We start from the raw sequence: 25107 nt of genomic DNA on the forward strand, positions 1-25107 counted from the left end.
TGGTTGTTAGAATCTTAGCTTTTTATTTACTGTCCAAAATTTATGTGTTACTCACATTTTAATGTATTTTGTGGCATAAAATGAAGGAATGAGTGACAACAAGATAAGAAACAATTTGAGGGGGATAGTAGAGCCAAAAATCTTGTCTTTTCAAAAATATTTCATTTGGGAATGAAAATTATTTCAAGGAAATCCTTTGATTTTTTAAAAATATTATTTTGTCACCTGGATATTTTGTGCCTCTTTGCCCAGCACTTCTGGTTTATTCTGTGACTAGTCTGTTCAGGTTTTTATTAACCATCTCAAAATTAAATGTCTTCTAGCTTAACAGATCCCTGGAGAAGGAAATGGCAACCCACTCCAATATTCTTGCCTGGAGAATCCCATGGATGGAGGAGCCTGGTAGGCTACAGTCCATGGGGTCGCAAAGAGTTGGACACGACTGAGCGACCTAGCTTGTCACCTAGCTTGACAGATAGCAATTGGCTCCATATCAAACTTCAGTTCTGCTAGGAATCTGAGAATATTTAAAGAAAACTTTTTTGACAATTAAGTAATATTTTGAAGGTATCAAGTTGCTGACATAAAATGAATGATATAAAGCATAGTCTTGGAGAAAACCTATAGTGATCAGATATTTTAAATGTTATTTCTGCATAAGAAAATTTCAGTTGCCACTTATTCTAAAAAAATCTTGGGAAGCCACAGAAAAATGTTGAAAGGCCATAAAGATCCCTGCAACTAACTATGCCTTAGAGAAAGCCATCGTGAGCAGTAGTGTGTATCTTTTCATTATTTTTGTACATGTATGCCTTATGTACATACATGGATCTTCTAAACAAAGTTAGGGTCATACTAGTTAGATAATTTTGTTTTGTGATTTCTCTCCCATTTTGCATAAAATCATAGGTATTAACCTATGCATCAAAAATTTTTACAGATACTGATGCCAAAGGTTTTGGAGGAAAAGAAGTTGTGCTCACATAGATTTCCTCATCTATTTTGCTATTTGCTTATTAGTGGGCATTGGTGTTATTTTTGATGTTCCTCTCTTTTAATGTTGTGATGAATATTCTTAAACATAAATTTCTGTTTATTAATCAAATAAATTATTAAGATGTTTTATCAAACTGCCCTCTGGAAATGCTTTACAAATTTACACTCTCTGTGGTGATTAGTAATAACAGCAATAATAGTGGCTTCTATTTATTGTATGTTATATGCTACATCCTAGTCTAAGCACTTTGTGTGAATTACCTAATTTATTCTTAACAAAACAGTAGCCTCCTTTCAGAGTAAGAAAACCAACATGGAATATATGTGAATGTATGGTTTTTTAATCGCTTGACCAACATCAAATATGCTAATTTTTTTTTAATAGATGGGAAATAACTTCTCATTGATTCAGGCTGTTTGCTCTGATACTACAGAGATTGTACATTTTTTTGTCTGCCCTAAAATAAACACTATTATCTTCCTCTGTCTTAGGAAGAAATTTGTTTATGAAAATCACCTAAGACAAGTTTTAAATTCTTATGAGTCAAAAATACAGTTTTTTACTCCTGATTTCAATAGGAAAAATGCATTGAATGCATTTTGAATGCATTCTTGACTTATAAAATTAATACTATTTTATGCTAAATAATACTGCTCTGTTAAAATGGACACAGTTTCTTTAGGAATTAAAGTCAACAGTGGCCACATGACTGGAAAAGGTCCATTTTCATTCCAATCCCAAAGAAAGGCAATGCCAAAGAATGCTCAAACTATTGCACAGTTGCACTAATCTCACACGCTAGCAAACTAATGCTCAAAATTCTCCAAGCAGGGCTTCAACAGTACGTGAACCGAGAACTTGCAGATGTTCAAGCTGGATTTAGAAAAGGCAGAGGAACCAGAGATCAAATTGCCAACATCTGTTTCATCACAGAAAAGCAAGAGAATTCCAGAAAAACATTTGCTTCATTAACTATGCTATAGCCTTTGACTGTGTGGATCACAACAAACTGTGGAAAACTCTTCAAGAGATGGGAATACAAGACCCCCTGACCTGCCACCTGAGAAATCTGTATGCAGATCAAGAAGCAGCAGTTAGAACCGGACATGGAAAAACAGCCTGGTTCCAAACTGGAAAAGGAGCATGTCAAGGCTGTATATTACCACCTTGCTTATTTAATTTATATGCAAAGTACATCATGCGAAATGCCAGACTGGATGAAGCACAAGCTGGAATCAGGATTGCAGGGAGAAATATCAATAACTTCAGACATGCAGATGACACCACCCTTATCGCAGAAAGTGAAGAGGAACTAAAGAGCCCCTTGATAAAAGTGGAAGGAGAGTGAAAAAGCTGGCTTAAAACTCAACGTTAAAAAAATTTATAAGATCTTGGCATCTGGTCTCATCACTTTAATGCAAATAGGTGGGGAAACAGTGGGAACAGTGACAGATTTTATTTTCTTGAGTTCCCAAAGCACTGCAAATGGTGACTGCAGCCATGAAATTATAAGATGCTTGCTCCTTATAAGAAAAGCTATGACTAACCTAGACAGTGTGTTAAAAAAGCAGAGATATTACTTTACTGACAAAGGTCCATCTAGGTAAAGCTGTGGTTTTTCCAGCAGTCATGTATGGATATGAGAGTTGGAGCATAAAGAAAGCTGAGCATTGAAGAATTGATGCTTTTGAGCTGTAATGTTGGAGAAGACTCTTGAGAATTCCTTGGACAGCAAGGAGATCAAACCAGTCCATCCTAAAGGAAATCAATCCTGAATATTCATTGGAAGGACTAATAGTGAAGCTGAAGCTCCAATACTTTGGCCACCTGATGCGAAAAACTGTCTCACTGGAAAAGACCCGGATGCTGGGAACAATTGAAGGCTGGAGGAGAAGGGGAGAATAGAGGGCAAGATGGTTGGATGGTATGACCGACTCAGTGGACATGAGTTTCAGCGAGCTCTGGGAGTTGGTGATGGACAGCAAAGCCTGGCGTGCTTCAGTCCATGGGGTCGCACAGAACTGAGCAACTGAACTGATCATGACACAACATAACACGATGGTTTCCTTTCATTGTTTGCTCTGTAATGCGTCTGTTCTCTGAACTCCTTCAGCCTTTGTTTAGCTGTATATTTTGTTGTTCAGTCACTCAGTCATGTCTGACTCTTTGCAACTCCATGGATTGCAGCACACCACGCTTCCCTGTCTTTTCATGGCTGCAGTCACCATCTGTAGTGATTTTGGAGCCCAAGAAAATAGCCTCTCACTGTTTGCATTGTTTTCCCATCTATTTGCCATGACGTGATACACGCTTAATATTCTTTTTAGCAAGTATTCATTGATTCTCAGTGTTTATGTAATTGAAAGTTTAACACAAGCTCCATTCAAGAAAACCATAAAGCATACAGAAAAAAATCAGTGAAAACAATGCAAGCGATACATGAGATAATTAGTATGTATTATGAACTACCACCCATGAGCACACTTATATCAGATGTACAGATATAAGGCTGCTTGCATGATATTTCTTGTTTTCAGCTTTCGGCTGCTCACAAGGCATGAGGTACCAAAAACTGACCTTATAAAGAAATGCCATGTCAGTTGAACCAGATTTATTAAATGAAACTCCTCATTAAGTTGAATTCTTGTAACTTGACGGATATATCTCAGGGTCTTACTGTATTATAAATAATTGGGGAGAGGGAGGGAGTGAAGGTTATTTCATGTCATGTAGCTCAGGTAAGTGTTTTAATTGAGTTTCACAAATGAAGGTTTTGGTGCAAGGTGATTAGATTTCAGTTTTCGAAGTATCACATTGACTATTGGATGGAGAGTAAACTGCAGCCAAAAAGGTATAGAGGTAGTCCTGAGTTAGGAGGCTGTTTGGAGAGTCAAGTGGAAAGGTTTAAGTGTGATTCTTAGATCATTTGGATCAGGATCACCTGGGATACGTGTTTAGAATGCTGATTCCTGGGTCCCCATGTATATAATCTATAGTTAAAATTCAAAAATCTGCTGTGTATTAATGCTTGTCTCATTAATGTTTGAGAATTAGTGATCTAGAGATCTGTAGAATCTGTTTTAGCCCTGTATATGAAAGAAAACACTCTTTGGTCTGTTTTATGAATTTTTGAATAAAGGAAAATAAATATACCTTTTGTAAGAATTAATTTTGATACTGTGTCTTGGGAAAAAAAGGATCATTTATTGGATATTTAATAGTTACCAGGCATTGTCCTAATTGCTTTTGATATCTTTTTTTTTTTTTCCTTAAGCTTTCCACAACTGGGCAAATTCAGCATTAATAACACAATTTCTAGATGATAAACTGAAATTCCTAGAACCTGAAGTTAGAATACTTTTGGCTGCATGTAAAAAAGTCTTGACTCAAACTGACCTAAGTAATAATTTTTTATCACAATTATCAGGGATTCCATAGTAGGCTGTGCCTCAGGTTGGTGAATTTCAGTGGCTTATGTATGTTATGGAGACTCCAGGATCTTTGCTTTTCTCTGCTGTGAGGGTGTTGGCACTGGTTTTACCTTTTGGAAGCAAGGTGACTTTCACATTTCTGGGAGAGAGAGATTCTTCCAGAGGAAGAACAGAGATGTTCTCTTTTTGTTATTTTTCTGAAGGGAGGAAGTTCTTCCCATAACCCTCCCATCAGGCTTCCTTTCATATGGTTATGGAGAGAATTGGGTTACATACTCATTGCTGAAGCCATTGAGGTGGGATTCCCATCACTGGCTGGGACTACTGAATGATTTAGAAAAGGTACTGGAAGTCACTTATAGTGTCTACTATGGTCAGACTGCTGGTGAGTGGCTGAATTAGGATGTCAGACTACAAAGTCTTCTTGGTTCTTCCTGATCCCGAGTTATGTTTCAAGTATTCATTTGCAGGCCTTCCCATTCCTAGGCTGTTGAGGGCATCTACAGTTGCTGGAGCTCATAGCCACGGTAAAAGGACTACATTTACTTTCAGCTTTCTGCTACCCCAGGGCAGTTTGAAAAGCTGTGTACTGTCCACTAAGAGGGGAAAGGTCAAATGTTACTACCAGCTGGAAATGTATTGATGTGTGTCAGCCTAGCAATGAGCAGTGATGTGGGAGGCAGTTTCTGAGCCTTTACAGAGACAGCCTATCCTTTATAGGGCCCACTAAGTGCCAGGTTAAGCACTCTAATTGTGTTTTCTACTTGACACAGCAATATCATGAAGTATGTACTATTATTATCATTGTCTGTCATTTTCCTTATTTTACAAGAGGAAACTGAAGCTTCCATGGGTTAGTTTGCCTAAATTCACCCAATGTGTGAATGGTAAAGAGTCCTGATTTGAATTCACTTTTACTTCAAAGATTTTTACACTTACACTTGTATTTAAAGATTTTTACAATTGTGAAGTATAGCATAAAATACTGAAAACAAATCTGTACAATTTATGTGTAGTTTAATTTGTAATTATAAAGTGAATATCACTCCCTGGACCAAAATAGAAGGTTATCAATACACCAGAAAATCCTCATCTCACTGTTTCTGCCGATCAGCTTCCATTACTACTTATTTTTGTGGTACTCTTTCAGTTGTGAGAGTTATACTCTTAATTACTCTGCTTAATTTTCCTCCTTAGGAAAATCTTAGGGCTTCCCTGGTAGCTCAGCTGTTAAAGAATACACCTGTTATGCAGGAGACCCTGGTTCAATTCCTAGGTCAAAAATTCCCCTGTAGAAGGGATAAGCTACCCACTCCAGCATTCTTGGCCTTCCCTGGGGGCTCAGACGGTAAAGAATTCTCCTGTAATGTGGGAGACCTGGGTTTGATCCCTGGGTTGGAAAGCTCCCCTGGATAATGTAATGGCAACCCACTCTAGTATTCTTGCCAGGAGAATCCCCATGGACAGAAGAGCGTGGTGGGATACAGTTCATGGGGTCGCAAATAGTTGGACACATCTGAGCTACTAAGCACAGCACAGCAAGTCATAAAATGGCATAAGGGGAAGCTAGATGGACCAGAAATCAGAGGCATTGATGTTCCCCTTTTGTAATTATATTTACATTAATTAATTATATATCAGCCAACTCACGTCTTCAAAAGGGCAAATGTAAGGCCAAATAACTTCTAGTAACCATTATCCAGATAAAGAGTTGGTTAACTAGGACTTGAAAACCAAGTTGGAGGGCAGGTTTTGCTTGCTTTTTTGTTTGTTAATTTAGTACTATTGGTTTTAGAAACCCTTAACAATTCGGTGGTATACATCACTCATTTTGAATAGCAGGTATTTTGTTTGCTATGTAAGTCAGTAAATTGCCCTTGCACCTTATTGATTAAAATGTCCTAGCTCTTGAAGGACTCACAAGTATAATTTCTCTAAGACAGACTGTACTTATGTTTTTTAAAATCCACCATTGAGGTCTGTCCATGATAAAGTGGAACCAAGTGATTATTAATTTTTCATTGAAATCTTCTGAATAAGTGTTTTTTTCTTGGTTGGTTTCAAAAGGAGTCATATTCCTGAATCTAATTAGAGGCAGTTCATGTACTGTAGGCTTATTAAGATTCAAGGCACTTTTTTATTTCAGCCTGTCTGATATCCCTTTTTAATTTCACTTAAATTTGAATTACTCTAAGCATCGTGTGGGCATATTGAAGATACTCAGGGTTATTAATAGTGATGATGTTGACGAATCTGTCCCATTTTACTCTTCTCAAGTTCCATAACCTTATTCTTGATCTTGGCTTGTGAATACGTGTGACTGTGCTGCTTCCCTTTTCTTCCTGTGGCAAACATCAGTAATCAATCATGACATTATTCTAGTGGGCCCAGACAAAGCCCATCGACTGTTTTCACATAGCACACCAAGCAGACAGTTCCATTTGGCCAGTTAGCAGGCCCTTTGCCATTCCTGGTCCTGATATTGGTTGTCTTAGGTCTAAATGTGTGTATCCTTCTTTATGACCTATTGAGTAAGTTGCTCTATCAGCTGTTTTTTTCTTTTCCCTCAGTTTCTGCCTTGGAGTGTCATTTTTCTCCTTTTGAATGAAGATCTTTCCCTTTACTATTCAGTTGAGTCGCTCAGTTGTGTCTGACTGTTTGCGAGCCCATCAATCGCAGCACGCCAGGCTTCCCTGTCCATCACTAACTCCCGGGGTTCACGCAAACTCATGTCCATCAAGTAGGTAATGCCATCCAGCCATCTCATCCTCTGTTGGCCCCTTCTCCTCCTGCCCCCAATCCCTCCCAGCATCAGAGTCTTTTCCAATAAGTCACCTCTTCACATGAGGTGGCCAAAGTATTGAAGTTTCAGCTTTAGCATCAGTCCTTCCAATACGCACCCAGGGCTGATCTCCTGCAGTCCAAGGGACTCTCAAGAATCTTCTCCAACACCACAGTTAAAAAGCATCAATTCTTTGGCACTCAGCTTTCTTCACAGTCCATCTCTCACATCCATACATGACCAGTGGAAAAACCATAGCCTTGACTAGATGGACCTTTGTTGGCAAAGTAATGTCTCTGTTTTTTAATATGCTATCTAGGTTGGTCATAAGTTTCCTTCCAAGGAGTAAGCATCTTTTAATTTCATGGCTGCAGTCAACATCTGCAGTGATTTTGGAGCCCCCCCACAAATAAAGTCTGACACTATTCCCACTGTTTCCCCCTCTATTTCCCGTGAAGTGATGGGACCAGATGCCATGATCTTCATTTTCTCAATGTTGAGCTTTAAGCCAACTTTTTCACTCTCCACTTTCACTTTTATCAAGAGGCTTTTAGTTCCTCTTCACTTTCTGCCTAAGGGTGGTGTCATCTGCATATCTGAGGTTATTGATACTTCTCCCGGCAATCTTGATTCCAGCTTGTGCTTCTTCCAGCCCAGCGTTTCTCATGATGTACTCTGCATAGAAGTTAAATAAGCAGGGTGACAGTATACAGCCTTGACATACTCCTTTTCCTATTTGGAACCAGTCTGTTGTTCCGTGTCCAGTTCTGACTCTTGCTTCCTGACCTGCATACAGATTTCTCAAGAGGCAGGTCAGGTGGTCTGGTATTGCCATCTCTTTCAGAATTTTCCACAGTTTATTGTGATCCACATAGTCAAAGGCTTTGGCATAGTCAATAAAGCAAAAATAGATGTTTTTCTGGAACTCTCTTGCTTTTTCCATGATCCAGAGGATGTTGGCAATTTGATCTCTGGTTCCTCTGCCTTTTCTAAAACCAGCTTGAACATCTGGAAGTTCGCAGTTCACGTATTGCTGAAGCCTGGCTTGGAGAATTTTGAGCTACATGTGAGATGAGTGCAATTGTGCGGTAGTTTGAGCATTCTTTGGCATTGCCTTTCCTTGGGATTGGAATGAAAACTGACCTTTTCCAGTCCTGTGGCCACTGCTGAGTTTTCCAAGTTTGCTGACATATTGAGTGCAGCACATTCACAGCATCATCTTTCAGGATTTGAAACAGCTCAACTGGAATTCTATCACCTCCACTAGCTTTGTTCGTAGTGATGCTTTCTAAGGCTCACTTGACTTCACATTCCAGGATGTCTGGCTCTAGGTGAGTGATCACACCATTGTGATTATCTTGGTTGTGAAGATCTTTTTTGTACAGTTCTTCCATGTATTCTTGCCACCTCTTCTTAATATCTTCTGCTTCTGTTAGGTCCATACCATTTCTCTCCTTTATTGAGCCCATTTTAGTATGAAATGTTCCCTTGGTATCTCTAATTTTCTCTAGTCTTTCCCATTCTATTCTTTTCCTCTATTTCTTTGCGTTGATAGTTGAGGAAGGCTTTCTTATCTCTCCTTGCTAATCTTTGGAACTCTGCATTCAGAAGCTTGTATCTTTCCTTTTCTCCTTTGCTTTTCACCTCTCTTCTTTTCATAGCTGTTTGTAAGGCCTCCCCAGACAGCCATTTTGCTTTTTGCATTTCTTTTCCATGGGGATGGTCTTGATCCCTGTCTCCTATACAATGTCACGAACCTCCATCCATAGTTCATCACACACTCTATCTATCAGATCTAGTCCCTTAAATCTATTTTTCACTTCCACTGTATAATCATAAGGGATTTGATTGAGGTCATACCTGAATGGTCTAGTGGTTTTCCCTACTTTCTGCAATTTAAGTCTGAATTTGGCAATAAGGAGTTCATGATCTGAGCCACAGTCAGCTCCTGGTCTTATTTTTGCTGAGTGTATAGAGCTTCTTCATCTTTGGCTGCAAAGAATATAATCAATCTGATTTCGGTTTTGACCATCTGGTGATGTCCATGTGTAGAGTCTTCTCTTGTGTTGTGGCAAGAGGGTGTTTGCTATGACCACTGCGTTCTCTTGGCAAAACTATATTTGCCTTTGCCCTGCTTCATTCCATATTCCAAGGCCAAATTTGCCTGTTACCCCAGGTGTTTCTTGACTTCCTACTTTTGCATTCCAGTCCCCTATCCACTTCTCAGTGTGTGCACCTCAGAACAAAGTACTGGGCGTACTCCTTGACTAGTCTTTGTTCATTTCTTTGGAGTTTGTTCTTAAAAGTGACTCCTTTCTTAAGATGAGGACTCTTTCCTGTTTTAGTAGCATGAACTCATAAAGACTATCTCTGGTTGAATTCCTACTGCATATGTATCAGACAGTCTCTGTTTGCAGCATAGCCATGTAAACTCCTAACTTTGGCCACCGGATACAAAGAGCCAGCTCATTGGAAAAGACCTTGATGCTGGGAAAGATTAAGGGCAGGAGGAGAAGGGGACAACAGAGGATGAGATGGTTGGCTGGCAACATCGACTCAATGGACGTGAGTTGAGCAAACTCCGGGAGATAGTGAAAAACAGGGAAGTCTTGTGTGCTGCAGTCTGTGGGGTCGTAAAGAGCTGAATGCGACTGAGTGACTGAACAACAAAAATAAAGTTCTTAACAGGCTGAACTTTCCGTAGCTACTGACTATATGTTCTGGACAAAATGCAAAAAGAAAGAACTTGAATGTTCTGGAGAGTGAAGAAAAGCACAGGGATCCCAGAAGAGAATTGAAATTAGAAGAGACAGGCATACTGTATTCCCAGTTTTTACTTCCAAGATTTTTCTTGATAACAGGTCACACCCCAATCCAGGGGTCAAACCCAGGTCCTCCCTCATTGCTGGTGGATTCTTTACCATCTGAACCACCAGGGCAGCCCAAAAGCAGGTCACAGTGATATGTAAAACTTCAGTAGAAAGCTTCTAGTCTTTCTGCTCTGAAGAAACAGAGAACAGAGTTAAGGATAAGGACAGCAACTAGAAAGTAGGGGTGGGGTATCCTGAATAGGAGAGAGACAAGGGGTGAGTCCTGGATCCTGTGCATAAACTGTGCAGATCAGAAGGTTCCCCCGAAGGATACATGCTGAGTGCAGGTGGCCCAGCTAAAGTGAAAAGGCTGAACTAAGATCTGAACTGCCGCCAAGAGGGAGTTTGAGTCTGAGTCTGAATGTGTCACCAGTGAATCACTCTTCTCTGAGAACTCAGCTTTTTTTTTTATAACCTGTGTCTGATACACGCAATGTAAATATGCTTCTTTTCCCACTGCTCAGTTGCCTGTCTGAGTTTTGTGTGCTTCGTTCAGAGTTCACAGTTTTTGGGCTTAAAAGGCAGGAAAGAGATCTAATATATTTAGAATTAGTGGAAAGCCTACCAAGGCAGGAGTTTGATATGAGATTTTTAAGAATGATGGTTCTGCCACAATTCCCACCCACTTCTTGTGCAGTTACTGGTGTGTTGTGAAGATTGCCCCCATGTGTACTAATGCCATGGTTACCTCCTTTGTTGGCTCTTCAGCATGGTGTTGGTAGCAGTGTTGACTATATTACAAAAATCACAGTAATAATAAGTGGTAACAGCTAATATTTTCTGAGCTCTCATTACACAACAGGCACTGTTCTAAGCACTTTCTATAGTAACTGATTTTATTCTCTTGGTAATCCTTTTTTATTATTCTTATTTTATAGTTGAGGTTGAATTGTTGTTTAGTCGCTAAGTCGTGTCTGACTCTTTATGACCCCATGGACTGCAGGGAGCCAGGACCATCTGTCCATGAAATTTCCTAGACAAGAATACTGGAGTGGGTTGCTATTTCCTTCTCTGGGGGATCTTTCCAACCCACGGATCAAAGTCACGTCTCGTGCGTTGTCAGGTGGATTCTTTACCACAGAACCACCAGGGAAGCTCCAGTGGTTGGATATATATCTATAAAGGGGTAAAGCCAGGAGCCAAGTGAAGAGGAAGATAGGTTGGTATGGTATATACACATGTACACACTCTCAGAGAAGTTTGGTTTGAATTGGGAGATGGGTATCGTCTGGACCGAGTTCCAGTAGACTCCTCAGCAAAGCAGATGTGACAAATACCGTTTTCCTGCCACTGTGTCTTGTCAAGTTTACTGGCATGATGTTGGTAGGGATAAGATTAAGAAATACTTGTGTTAACCCAAAGATTGAAGCCTAATTTAGTTAAAGAGATAATTAACCAGTGGGTAGTTAGCCTGTCTTAGTTAAGTTAGATTCTATCTAGGCAACAGTTTTTTGACTCTTGTGACTAAGGTACCAATGAAATTTTTATTTGTATTGAGCAAATTATTGAGTATAGTCAGTTAGAATGAAAAGAAGAAAAGAAAGTAATAGAAATAATAGTTCACTTTGTTTAGGCTAGAGTTTTGGACATCTGCTCACAGGCTTACAGAACCTTGATGATGGTAGTGGTCCTGAAGTCAAGAATTAAAAAACATACCAAAGAGCTTTTATGATACACTGAGCACCGAAATTTACTGATGAGGTTACTCGGGGTCTCTCTGGATACAAAAGAAGGCTTACATAACTTACAGAGGATGTCCAGGATGGAGATGTGGGGTTTCTTCTCTGCTCCATATTGTGCAGACCACGTCTGAAACTTTGTCTTCTTCTGAACACCATGGTTATAGAATAGACACTTCATCCAGTAATGGAGTAGCTAGTATTGGACTAATGGATAAAATTTAAAACAATGATAACTTGTTGACAAAATAGGAAAAAAAATCAAAAGTATTAAAATATTTGATGATGTTATCGACAAAGTGAGGAAGAGAGAGAATTCCATACGGGAGAGAATTCCATCCTTTAAGGAAGGGAAGTGCGCTGAGTAAGAACCACATTTATACAGCTTTGCCTTTGAAGGCTCCTCCCATGCTACCCAGAGCATTAAATATCTGTCTATGGAAATCTTATTTTTGTGTATTTGCCTAGACAAGTTTGTGTTGTGCCATGCTTAGTTGCTCAGTTGTATTCAACTCTTTATGACCCCATGTACTGTAGCCCACTAGTTTCCTCTGTCCATGGGGATTCTCCAGGCAACAATACTGGAATGGGTTGCCATGCCCTCCTTCAGTGACTCTTCCAAACCCAGGGATCAAACCCAGGTCTCCCACATTGCAGGCGAATTCTTTACTAACTGAGCTACCAGGGAAGCCCTAGACAAGTTTAGGCTTTACTATTGCTGGGAAAAGTTGTTGACACTGATAGAGGAAGCATTGTTTTTTAACTGATACTGATTACAGCTTTCGCAATTACAACTAAATGTTTTCCTGGCACTTCATTATGGAATATGTCCTTAATTTCATGTATACTTGGGGATTTACACTATTCCATAGGTTATAAGACATGAGGAAATCAAATATACAGTGAAGGAGTCATATGGATTTTGGTTTAGAACTTCCTTTATGAAAACATGTAAAATTCATGTGCTGTTTCTGTATTTTAAAGGTTTGACCTCTGTGTAAATGACTTCACTTCAGAAATTGATTGCAGTGTATTGCAATGGTTTTGAACATTGATATAATAAATATTTAATGGATACATCTTGATAGTAAGTACTCCATCTAGCATGGAATTAGAGAAATTTTACCTGAATCAGCCTGTAAAACAGCCAGAAAAACATAATCATGTCCTTTTGAATAACTTTAAAAACATTTAACTTTTCATTATTATTTTGTCCTTGCTTTTTGGTTTCTGGCTTAAGCTTATTAATTAAAAAATTGCAAATAGAACTACCTTATGACCCAGCAATCCCACTTCTGGGCATACACACCGAGGAAACCAGAATTGAAAGAGACACATGTACCCCAATGTTCATCGCAGCACTGTTTATAATAGCCAGGACATGGAAACAACCCAGATGTCCATCAGCAGATGAATGGATAAGAAAGCTTTGGTACATATACACAATGGAGTATTACTCAGCAGTTAAAAAGAATTCATTTGAATCAGTTCTGATGAGATGGATGAAACTGGAGCCGATTATACAGAGTGAAGTAAGCCAGAAAGAAAAACACCAATACAGTATACTAACACATATATATGGAATTTAGGAAGGTGGCAATGACGACCCTGTATGCAAGACAGGGAAAGAGACACAGATGTGTATAACGGACTTTTGGACTCAGAGGGAGAGGGAGAGGGTGGGATGATTTGGGAGAATGACATTCTAACATGTATACTATCATGTGAATTGAATCGCCAGTCTATGTCTGACGCAGGATGCAGCATGCTTGGGGCTGGTGCATGGGGAGGACCCAGAAAGATGTTATGGGGAGGGAGGTGGGAGGGGGGTTCATGTTTGGGAATGCATGTAAGAATTAAAGATTTTAAAATTTAAAAAAATTAAAAAAAAAAAAAAAGAATGTGGTACCTGTAAATTCATCCCTTTACACTTATGGGTTCTAGGGGTAGAGGCAGTGGAAAAGCAAAACCATACAGCTCAAATTTGTATTTGAATGTGAAGAATTATGAAGCATTTTTGTACACATCCGTTACATCTGTGGAGTACCAAACAGATTCTTTTATTGACTGTAGATGTTTATGACAATATAACAGTCATAATAGTAAAAGCATTTATTGAGTGTCTTCTTCATGTTAGGCACTATGACTCATACTTCAAGGGGAGGATCTCATTGATGACAGATGGTAACCTGACAGGATAGTGATTAAGCTCATGAGCTCCACAAATTTGGTTAGAATTCTTGAGACCTTGGAAACATGTCTAGTCTTCTGTGCTTCAGTTTTTCACCTGCAGTTGGGGATAATCCTCTTCCTACCTTCCTGTTTCTAAATTTATGTACTGGGACAGTTATCTCTGTGGTCACTTCCTGTTAATGATCATGGTCATCAACATAGTAGGGCAAGGGCTCAAAAGCAGGTCTTTGCAGAGTTCATGACCTTCCACCATCCTCTGTGTCTAAGCATGGCTGACACATAGTAGGTGCTAGATAAATGTACTCTGAGGTACATCTTCCTTATAGAGTTTGTGTTTGTTTGAACTGTGATTTGTATGTAATATATGGCAAAATGTAGAAAGAAACTTCACTGTTTTAGTCTTAGAGATAAGTGGTGGGCTTGTAGACTGAAAATTGGATCATTCTAAAAACATGAATATTGAACTGCTTGGAGAAGGAAATGGCTTAGCTCAGAAAGTGCCTGACCTTGTCTAATTTAGCATCACAAGAACTGTTGTTGTCTCCTATGAAGGCAGTTTGGTGGCCCCGATTTCAGGTTGAGATCATTTTATCTGTGGTCTTTATATCTAATAAATTGTTATCACTCTGCCAATACTTATAAAGTGCTTTGTACACACCAGGACTGACCAGGCACGAGGGATGCATTGGTGAAGCCATCAGGCCTGGTATGTGCCTTTGAGGCCATCATAGTTTCTTGGGATGCCCAAACATTGACAGATCACACAAATATGTCATCAGTCGCACTTTGAGAGATGCTGTGAGGGAAAATGATGGACTTCGGTGAGAAAGATTAAGCTAGAAGTGAAATGCTGATATAGGTTTTAGGTTAGCAAATATTTTCTCTAAAGGACCATATAGTAAATATTTTATGCTTCTGCTCCTTACATTCTTTATTGGAACCACTCAACTATTATCAACTGTAAAGTGAAAGCAGCCCTTGACAATATATAAAAGGATAGATGTGGCTGTATGCCAATAAAGCTTTATTTACAAAATTGGCTGGTGGGTAGATATGTCCAATGGACTGTGGTCTGCTGAATCCTGATTTAGGAAATCGGGAAAGGTTTTCTGGAGAAAATTACTCATTTGAAAAAGTAGTTTATGCCTTTGGTACAGAATTAAAATCATTGGGTGTTATAACAAAAATAAAATCTCCTACACTCTGTGCCCTTCCTCAGAAGAGAGCACCCTTGCTAATTTGGGGTGTAGCATTCTGTGTATAAAGTTTACTTTATAAGCCATACCTATAAATTTAAATAAACTATTTAGAGGTTATTTATTGAGTAAGCTGAGTTAGGCATGTTTGGTGTGGTTGAAAAAGCTGGTACTGCTGCTGGATCTGCTGCTGTTCAGTGTGAGATGAGGTTAAGGAACTCTGCTCATCATTAGTCTTCCTTTTCCATCAATAATGGGACGCAGTCTTTCAGTTCTTAATACAGATAAGGATTTGTGAAAATTAGTGTCTGCTCTTGAGACTTTCTGATCATAATCTGATATTAGTGGGAGGAGAAGGAGCACCTCTGGAATTGCTGTAGAAAGGCTTAGCAAAATAAGATTTACAGTCTGGAGCTTCTCATGCTCCTTCTACTTGTGCAGTTTTAGAGAAGGAGCTATTCTCAAGGAAATTGACTTTATGTGCTACCCTGCAGAAAATGTGCTCAAAACTTGGATTTGATAGCTTCTGGGTGAGAATTTCCATCTTATTCCCTGTAATGGAACCACATGTTGAGTTAATTCCTGGCTGTTTTGCATTTTCTCAGTTGGGAAATAAAACAGCATACCCACAATACCCCTCCCTTTTCTTTTGCCCTGTCCCTCTACAAATAGACCTCTTCTTCCATGATCTGGGCTGGTGAGAAAGGACATTTGGGCTAACAAGATGTTTCTGATACCAGTCAGAAAGACTTATCAAAATCCATAGCTTGACTTTACTTAATGAAGTAGTGTCTTACTGTATCTGCCCTGGAAAGCCTCATGTATGCTTTCTCTTAGCTAGTGAGGTAAAAAACTCTCCTGTGGGACTCTCAGCGCTAATGATAGAGGGTATGAGGATGCAGTTTCCTTCTCTGGATTCTCAAGTAACCTGTCCTCATCTTATATTGAGGACAGGAGTCATCAAATTGTTTCTTCAAAGACCATCAGTTCAGTTCAGTTCAGTTCAGTTGCTCAGTCATGTCCGACTCTTTGTGACCCCATGAATCGCAGCACGCCAGGCCTCCCTGTCCATCACCATTTCCTGGAGTTCACTCAGACTCACGTCCATTGAGTCCGTGATGCCATCCAGCCATCTCATGCTCGGTCGTCCCCTTCTCCTCCTGCCCCCAATCCCTCCCAGCATCAGAGTCTTTTCCAATGAGTCAACTCTTCGCATGAGGTGGCCAAAGTACTGGACTTTCAGCTTTAGCATCATTCCTTCCAAAGAAACCCCAGGGCTGATTTCCTTCAGAATGGACTGGTTGGATCTCCTTGCAGTCCAAGGGACTCTCAAGAGTCTTCTCCAACACCGCAGTTCAAAAGCATCAGTTCTTCGGTGCTCAGCCTTCACAGTCCAACTCTCACATCCATTCATGACCACAGGAAAAACCATAGCCTTGACTAGACAGACCTTAGTGGGCAAAGTAATGTCTCTGCTTTTGCATATGCTATCTAGGTTGGTCATAACTTTCCTTCCAAGGAGTAAGTGTCTTTTAATTTCATGGCTGCAGTCACCATCTGCTGTGATTTTGGAGCCCAAAACATTAAAGTCTGACACTGTTTCCACTCTTTCCCCATCTATTTCCCATGAAGTGATGGGACCGGATGCCATGGTCTTTGTTTTCTGAATGTTGAGCTTTAAGCCAACTTTTTCACTCTCCTCTTTCACTTTTATCAAGAGGCTTTTTAGCGCCTATTCACTTTCTGCCATAAGGGTGGTGTCATCTGCATATCTGAGGTTATTGATATTTCTTCTGGCAGTCTTGATTCCAGCTTGTGTTTCTTCCAGCCCAGCGTTTCTCATGATGTACTCTGCATAGAAGTTAAATAAGCAGGGTGACAATATACAGCCTTGACGTACTCCTTTTCCTATTTGGAACCAGTCTGTTGTTCCATGTCCAGTTCTAACTCTTGCTTCCTGACCTGCATACAGATTTCTCAAGAGGCAGGTCAGGTGGTCTGTATTCCCATCTCTTTCAGAATTTTCCACAGTTTATTGTGATCCACACAGTCAAAGGCTTTGGCATAGTCAATAACCATATAGTAGGTATTTTAAGCTTTGTAGCCGTGCATTCTCTGTTGTGACTACTCAGCTCTGCAATTGTAGTGAGAAAGCAGTAAGAAAGAGACAATATATAAACAAGAAAGTTCATCCCAAATACCTTGTCAAAATATTCCTTCCAGCTATATATCAGGGTCTTCCTGAGAGATTTTGGGAGTTGATGTACCTTTGTCCATCTTGAATGTCCACACATGGCATTCATTCCATAAAAAACTGAATTGAGTACTTGCTATGTATCATACAGTGCTCTAAGCACTGAACAGTCATCTGTGAACAAACAAGTTGATGGACTTGACATTCTAGCCCTATAAACATATAATATTAGTTACAGATATGGAGAAGAAAATAGCAGCCCACTCCAGTGTTCTTGCCTGGAGAATCCCAGGGATTGGGGAGCCGTCTGTGAGGTTGCACAGAGTCGGCCACTACTGAAGCAACTTCGAAGCAGCAGCAGCACAGATAAGGAGTCATCAAACGGGAACAGCATTGTCTAAATTTCTCTGTATTCATACTTCTCCACTCCTGCTTTTTTCATTTGGAGTTCAGTCAACTACACTAGTTATTTTAACAAGAATAATTTAATGTAGCAAGTTGATTAAAGAAATGTTGGGAGGACTGCAGGGACAAAAGTGAACCCTGACTAAAGCAGAGATTGTAATTGTAGGAAGCAGCTACCACCCCTGGAATAAACTCTCCAAGAACTTGGAAATGGGCAGGAGGAATCCTGCAGTGCTGGGACCCAGAGCGTTCAGGAAGAGGCACTGCCTGGCTGGGTTCCAATGGCTCTGAGGCTAGTCTAGGAATATAGGCAAAACCTTGTAAACTGAAAGCAGGTGCTGTTGGAACCAGCTGATACTGCCAGGGTGATGAGCTGTGACTCGGAGCTCTCCTGAAGGAATATCATACCCTGAAAGGAGGGGATGCTTTCTCCATCCTCCAGCCTTCTCATTTTGCAGTGGTGCCATGTATTGGCAGAACATAATGGGAAGCCGGCTGGCAAAGGAGAAAGTGATTTGCAGAGTTTCAGTTAGCAGAGTGGTGGGCACCTAGACGGGAGGTTTCAGAACTGATTAAAAATAGCTTAATAACTGGCACATAGTGATAAGGCTGAAGTGTGGGTCCTCGTTCTGCACTGAATCCCAAAGAGGTTGTGCAGAATAATAAGATAAGTGGAAATACCTGAAAAATCAAATATATACTTTCACACGAAGGTGAAACAACTCCTGTTTCCTTCCATCGGATATTATTGTTAGTTGTGTACTTAGTTTTTTTGCAATCTATGGTATTTCCTAAGGGAGTAACTAGTTCCATGGGATCTAAAGTAAATGTCAAGTGAAAATTGGTTTGGGGAAAACTGTGAAATATATCTAAATATGCATAATTTTAAATGATTGGACTTCTCAGAACCTTTAGTAAGATAATGTGTGTTGAGAATTTGTAAGTAATGAAGTAAAATGGTGTATTTGGCAGATATTTGACCATGAACTTCTGTCCTCCAGTTTCTAGTTCACTAATTTATCTTCTGAAAATATTTACTTTCAATGGATCTCTTCTTGCCTGTTTTTTTCCACTGATCAATAAAAAATTTCAAGATCTTTAGATAAATTTTTTAATTGCTACATTATTCTGTGACATGTCTGATGTATAATTTTTTTAAGGCACAGTTTTGTGCTTTGTTCTATATGAGTTTTTTCTGTCAGATATTAGTTATTTTCTCTGTTTCTCTTTCCTGATGTTGGTGAGCTTCCACTGTTTATTGCTGACTTTGTTCTTACAGCACCCTGCTGTCAGTGGCTGTGGGGAGTGGACGAGCATGTATCCCCATGGAACGTGCCAGCAACCAGTCTCTTCCCAAGGTGTCAGGGGGCATCCGGGCCACTGTGTCAGCCCTTGGGCCCAGGTGCCCCAAAACACCACTTTTTGTCTCACATATCTTGTACTACCTGACATCAGTTAAGTTACCCTAATAGTTGCCTTATGAAAAGGCAAAATGATAGGATACTGAATGAGGAACTCCCCAGGTCAGTTGGTGCCCAACACGCTATGGAGATCAGTGGAGAAATAACTCCAGAAAGAATGAAGGGATGGAGCCAAAGCAAATAAAAATACCCAGCTCTGGATGTGACTGGTGATAGAAGTGAGGTCCGATGCTGTAAAGAGCAGTACTGCATAGGAACCTGGACTGTCAGGTCCATGAATCAAGGAAAATTGGAAGTGGTCAAACAAGAGATGGCAGGAGTGAACTTCGACATTCTAGGAATCAGCGAATGAAAGTGGACTGGAATGGGTGAATTTAACTCAGATGACCGTTATATCTACTACTGCGGGCAGGAATCCCTCAGAAGAAATGGAGTAGCCATCATGGTCAACAAAAGAGTCCGAAATGCAGTACTTGGATGCACTCTCAAAAACGACAGAATGATCTCTGTTCATTTCCAAGGCAAACCATTCAATATCACAGTAATCCAAGTCTATGCCCCAACCAGTAACGCTGAAGAAGTTGAACGGTTCTATGAAGACCTACAAGACCTTTTAGAATGAACACCCAAAAAATATGTCCTTAGGAAGTCAAGAAACACCTGGAGTAACAGGCAAATTTGGCCTTGGAATGCAGAATGAAGCAGGGCAAAGACTAACAGAGTTTTGCCAAGAGAACGCAGTGGTCATAGCAAACACCCTGTTCCCACAGCACGAGAGAAGACTCTGCATATGAACATCACCAGATGGTGAACACTGAAATCAGATTGATTATATTCTTTGCAGCCAAAGATGGAGAAGCTCTATGCAGTCAACAAAAACAATACCAGGAGCTGACTGGCTCAGATCATGAACTCCTTATTACCAAATTCAGACTTAAAATGAATAAAGTAGGGAAAACCACTAGACCATTCAGGTATGACCTAAATCAAATTGCTTATGATTATACAGTGGAAATGAGAAATAGATTTAAGGGCCCAGATCTGATAGACAGAGTGCGTGATGAACTATGGATGGAGGTTTGTGACATTGTACAGGAGACAGGGATCGAGACCATCCCCGTGGAAAAAGAAATGCAAAAAAGCAAAATGGCTGCCTGGGGAGGCCTTACAAATAGCTGTGAAAAGAAGAGAGGTAAAAAGCAAAGGAGAAAAGGAAAGATATAAGCATCTGAATGCAGAGTTCCAAAGAATAGCAAGAAGAGATAAGAAAGCCTTCCTCAACTATCAGTGCAAAGAAGTAGAGGAAAAGAACAGATGGGAAAGACTAGAGATCTCTTCAAGAAAATTAGAGATACCAAGGGAACATTTCATGGAAAGATGGGCTTGATAAAGGACAGAAATGGTATGGACCTAACAGAAGCAGAAGATATTAAGAAGAGGTGGCAAGAATACACAGGAACTGTACAAAAAATATCTTCATGACCAAGATAATCACGATGGTTTGATCACTCATCTAGAGCCAGACATCCTGATATGTGAAGTCAAGTGGGCCTTAGAAAGCATCACTATGAACAAAGCTAGTGGAGGTGATGGAATTTCAGTGGAGCTATTTCAAATCCTGAAAGATGATGCTGTGAAAGTGCTGTACTCAATATGCCAGCAAATTTGGAAAACTCAGCAGTGACCACAGGACTTGAAAAGGTCAGTTTTCATTCCAATGCCAAAGAATGCTCAAACTTCCACACAATTGCACTCATCTCACATGCTAGTAAAGTAATGCTCAAAATTCTCCAAGCCAGGCTTCAGCAATACGTGAACCGTGAACTTCCAGATGTTCAAGCTGGTTTTAGAAAAGGCAGAGGAACCAGAGATCAAATTGCCAACATCTGCTCGATCATGGAAAAAGCAAGAGAGTTCCAGAAAAACATCTATTTCTGCTTTATTGACTATGCCAAAGCCTTTGACTGTGTGGATCACAATAAACTGTGGAAAATTCTGAAAGAGATGGCAATACCAGACCACCTGACCTGCCCCTTGAGAAATCTGTATGCAGGTCAGGAAGCAAGAGTTAGAAGTGGACATGGAACAACAGACTGGTTCCAAAAAGGAAAAGGAGTACATCAAGGCTGTATATTGTCACCCTGCTTATTTAACTTCTATGCAGAGTACATCATGAGACCACTGGACTGGAAGAAACACAAGCTGGAATCAAGATTGCCAGGAGAAATATCAATAACCTCAGATATGCAGATGACACCACCCTTATGGGAGAAAGTGAATAGGAACTAAAAAATCTCTTGATGAAAGTGGAGAGTGAAAAAGTTGGCTTAAAGCTCAACATTCAGAAAACGAAGATCATGGCATCCGGTCCCATCACTTCATGGGAAATAGATGGGAAACAGTGGAAACAGTGTCAGATTTTAATTTTGGGGGCTCCAAAATCACTGCAGATGATGACTGCAGCCATGAAATTAAAAGACAGTTACTCCTTCGGAGAAAAGTTATGACCAACCTAGATAGTATATTCAAAAGCAGAGACATTACTTTGCCGACTAAGGTCCATCTAGTCAAGGCTATGGTTTTTCCAGTGGTCATATATTGATGTGCGAGTTGGACTGTGAAGAAGGCTGAGCACGGAAGAACTGATGCTTTTGAACTGTGATGTTGGAGAAGACTCTTGAGAGTCCCTTGGACTGCAAGGAGATCCAACCAGTCCATTCTGAAGGAGATCAGCCCTGGGATTTCTTTGGAAGGAATGAGTCTAAAGCTGAAACACCAGTACTTTGGCCACCTCATCTGAAGAGTTGACTCATTGGAAAAGACTGATGCTGGGAGGGACTGGGGGAAGGAGGAAAAGGGGACAACAGAGGATGAGATGGCTGGATGGCATCACGGATTCTATGGACGTTAGTCTGAGTGAACTCCGGGAGATGGTGATGGACAGGGAGGCCTGGTGTGCTGCGATTCATGGGGTCGCAAAGAATGGGACACAACTGAGCAAGTGAGTTGAACTGAACTGAATGGTTGCCTTGGCCCCTCCTGTGCTCCCTGTGTACTATCCTTCAAGGTCAAAGTATAATCCATTACTTCCACTTCTGGTACAATTCGTTTCCTAGTTGTTTTAGATGTGGGATTCTTTCAGTCTAGTTCCTATTTGCCTGACATTCTTCAGGGATTTTTCTCAACTTCTGGTCTATGAAGTGTACTGCCTTCACTATTATTTTCTCCAGTGCTGCTTTGACTGTTTTCTTTAGACATTTTGGCCCAATCTTGTGTTCTTCATTTCTGCGTCCCTACTCTGTTTAGCTTTTGTTCTAGCCTTGTAGAGTAGGTAATGCTTACTAGTCTGATTGCTTTTGTGAGAGGACTTTGTCTCAAGGTGGCAGGTCACTTCTCCAGCCATCATTTTGGCAGTATTTCCTTTGGATGTTTCCTCTGCCTTGGGAAGGTTGGGTGCCTCAAATGTGCCAAGATCTGTGGAAATCACAGATATCCAGATCTGAGGGGAATGTCCTCCACTAGAGACAAAGGAGGAGGTCCTCCAGAAAAGAGCTTGACAACCAGCAAGGGAAAGGAGTTATTATTATCTTTTTTTGATATTTATTTATTGGGATGTACTGGGATTTAGTTGTAGTATATAGGATCTACTCTCGAGACCAAGGATTGAACCTGGGCCTCCTGCATTGGGAACTCGAAGTCTTAGCCACTGGACCACTAGGGAAGTCCCAAGGGCGAATTATTTAGGGTATTTATCCTGGGATAGCCATTGGATGCTGGCTGAATCTGGCCACGTGGAAAGTAATGGAGCACCATCTTCTCATTTCTTGCCTTTCTGTGTTGTTTCTTGATCCCAGATCAGATTGAAAAGGGATGTCATAGACATTGTTCATTTTTTTCTTTTTTCTACAGCCTTGTAAGTTTGTAATGGTTGATAATTTTATGTAACTTAAGAAGGTATAAAGTAATCTACCAATGAACAGTAGGGCAAAGATGGACCACCAGATCTTCAGCTTCACCCTTTTAAGCCCAGTTCTCACTGTCAGCTCCTGAACCCTTCATCACAGCATTACCAACCAGTACATCATATTTTGTAGTTCTATTTCTCATCTTCTCTGTTAACTTTTAGTTTGGACCAGATGTTTGCTTGTAGTAATATTGTATAACATTTCACTCTAGGTTCTTGAAAGAAAAATAATTTGGATTAAACTTTCTTGAGATTTCTTAGGTTCTTTTGAATCCCTCAATTTTAAGAGGATATAGAATGATTAGAATATTATTTTCTTTGCTGCTCACATATTGTGTCATGTTGTCTGTTTTGCAAGTCCTTTTGTCTGTGTGTGCTTTTCAGGTTTTTCTATCATCATCTCATACTTTTCAAATGAATGACAGTATTTCTTTCAAAAGTTTCCTGGAACAAAGTGAATGTCATGTATCCTATGTTGTGGGATAAATTGTCTTTTTAGGAATTATTTTGAAGTTTCATTTTCATGTTATCTAATTTTCTGAAAGCTTGCCTTGAAGATTCACTTCTGTGGGTTATTTATACAGATATATGTAAAATTTAGCAATCTCTGCCTTTCCAACTCTGACTAAAGGAACTCAGATTATTGCAAGAGAAGAGATGACTAATATGAATCAAAAGGTCTGGTGTCTATTTTTCTAAGGAGGACATTTATATGGGATATTGGGCAATCAGATTTAACACTTGAGACTGTAGTTTCTCCTATAAGTGGGAATTCTGCCAGTGGAAACGAAGAAAGGGACACTGCATGTGTTGATAACTTTCTTAATAGACAATTCTAAGATCTCACTCCCCAGAGTAGTAGTATTTCATTCATCAACAAGAATGAAGTCTCCTTCTAAACACAAATAATGCACTTGGAACCTTGCAGACACCAATTATCATTCTGTACAGCAAACCTTTAAAATGTCAGATGATCTCAGGAATTTCCGAAGCAAAGGTTGATCATTTACTACACTCCGAGTCATTTCTTCAGTTTGCCAGGGTGACAGGTGAACCTGTGAGATTGAGTTAGCTAGGTCACTCAAAGTTGCTGCTATAAAGAAGCCATGAGAAGTTTATTTCTATCACGTAAATCCCATTAAACTCAAATGTATGCTAAACTATTAAGTGCTGTTAGATAGTTAGAAGGAGCACAGGTGTGTTGATTGAAATAAAGTTGGCCCCTTGCAAGCTTTCAACTGAATTTATTGGAAGGGACTTAAGGGACTAATTTAAGGAGAGCTGACAAATTGGGCAATGAAGGGAATGGAGTGGGGAAGGTGGCAGGGCTCTATTGGGGAGCTGAATCTGAGTTGATACATGTGACTCATGGTAATGGCCATGCTGAATACATGTAACAAAACACCTTCACAGACCTCCTGTGTTTATATCCTCCCAGCAATCCTGGAAGATTTGGTGTTCTGCTTCACTAATATCTCTGCTTTACTTACTCAGGGTCACAAGCTCATTTGAAGTGGAGTTCTTGTAAACAGTCTTCTCACACCTTTGGGCAAGGTTGCTGAAGAAAAGTATCTTAGCATTTTCTCTTTTCTTAGTATTACATGTAATCTCTGGTGGCATGTGTAAATGTATAAAATGATTGGCTAGGATTAGCTGAGCAATTAATGGCCCCAGAATACAAGGCTGAGCACTGGCTGTTGTGTTATTCCACTGTTCTGAATTTGTTTTCCAGTGAGCACTTTGCATGAAGACTATTCTTGGAACCCCAAAGCCACAGAGACTACCACAGAGACTCACTTGCATGAGTGAAGTATCTCTCTCTCTCTCACACACACACAAACACACACACTTTTTATGAGGTGAAACAGAGACCTGATTTTCAGGAAATTACTTCTAGAGTTACTCACTCATGCTAGAAATGAGCAGAAAGACAAGTTTTATGAATGTGAACCTGACATAAAAGCAAGCCACCTGG

The 25107-nt window shown here is 40.0% G+C and overlaps 1 protein-coding gene and 1 long non-coding RNA gene across 2 annotated transcripts in view; both read left to right on the forward strand.

Annotated features, from left to right (window-relative positions):
• The window catches only part of LOC121817234 (uncharacterized), a 55991-nt gene extending 35619 nt beyond the window's left edge, over window positions 1-20372 (forward strand). The window contains exon 2 of the long non-coding RNA XR_009597510.1: window positions 1829-20372. This is a non-coding gene — a long non-coding RNA (uncharacterized LOC121817234). The remainder of the gene's footprint in view (window positions 1-1828) is intronic.
• Window positions 1-25107, forward strand: part of SUCLG2 (succinate-CoA ligase GDP-forming subunit beta) — a 296024-nt gene that overhangs the window by 35948 nt on the left and 234969 nt on the right. The gene's annotated exons all lie outside the window — the stretch shown is intronic.

This window comes from Ovis aries, chromosome 19 (assembly GCF_016772045.2).
Source record: "Ovis aries strain OAR_USU_Benz2616 breed Rambouillet chromosome 19, ARS-UI_Ramb_v3.0, whole genome shotgun sequence".
NCBI classification, from domain to species: domain Eukaryota; kingdom Metazoa; phylum Chordata; class Mammalia; order Artiodactyla; family Bovidae; genus Ovis; species Ovis aries.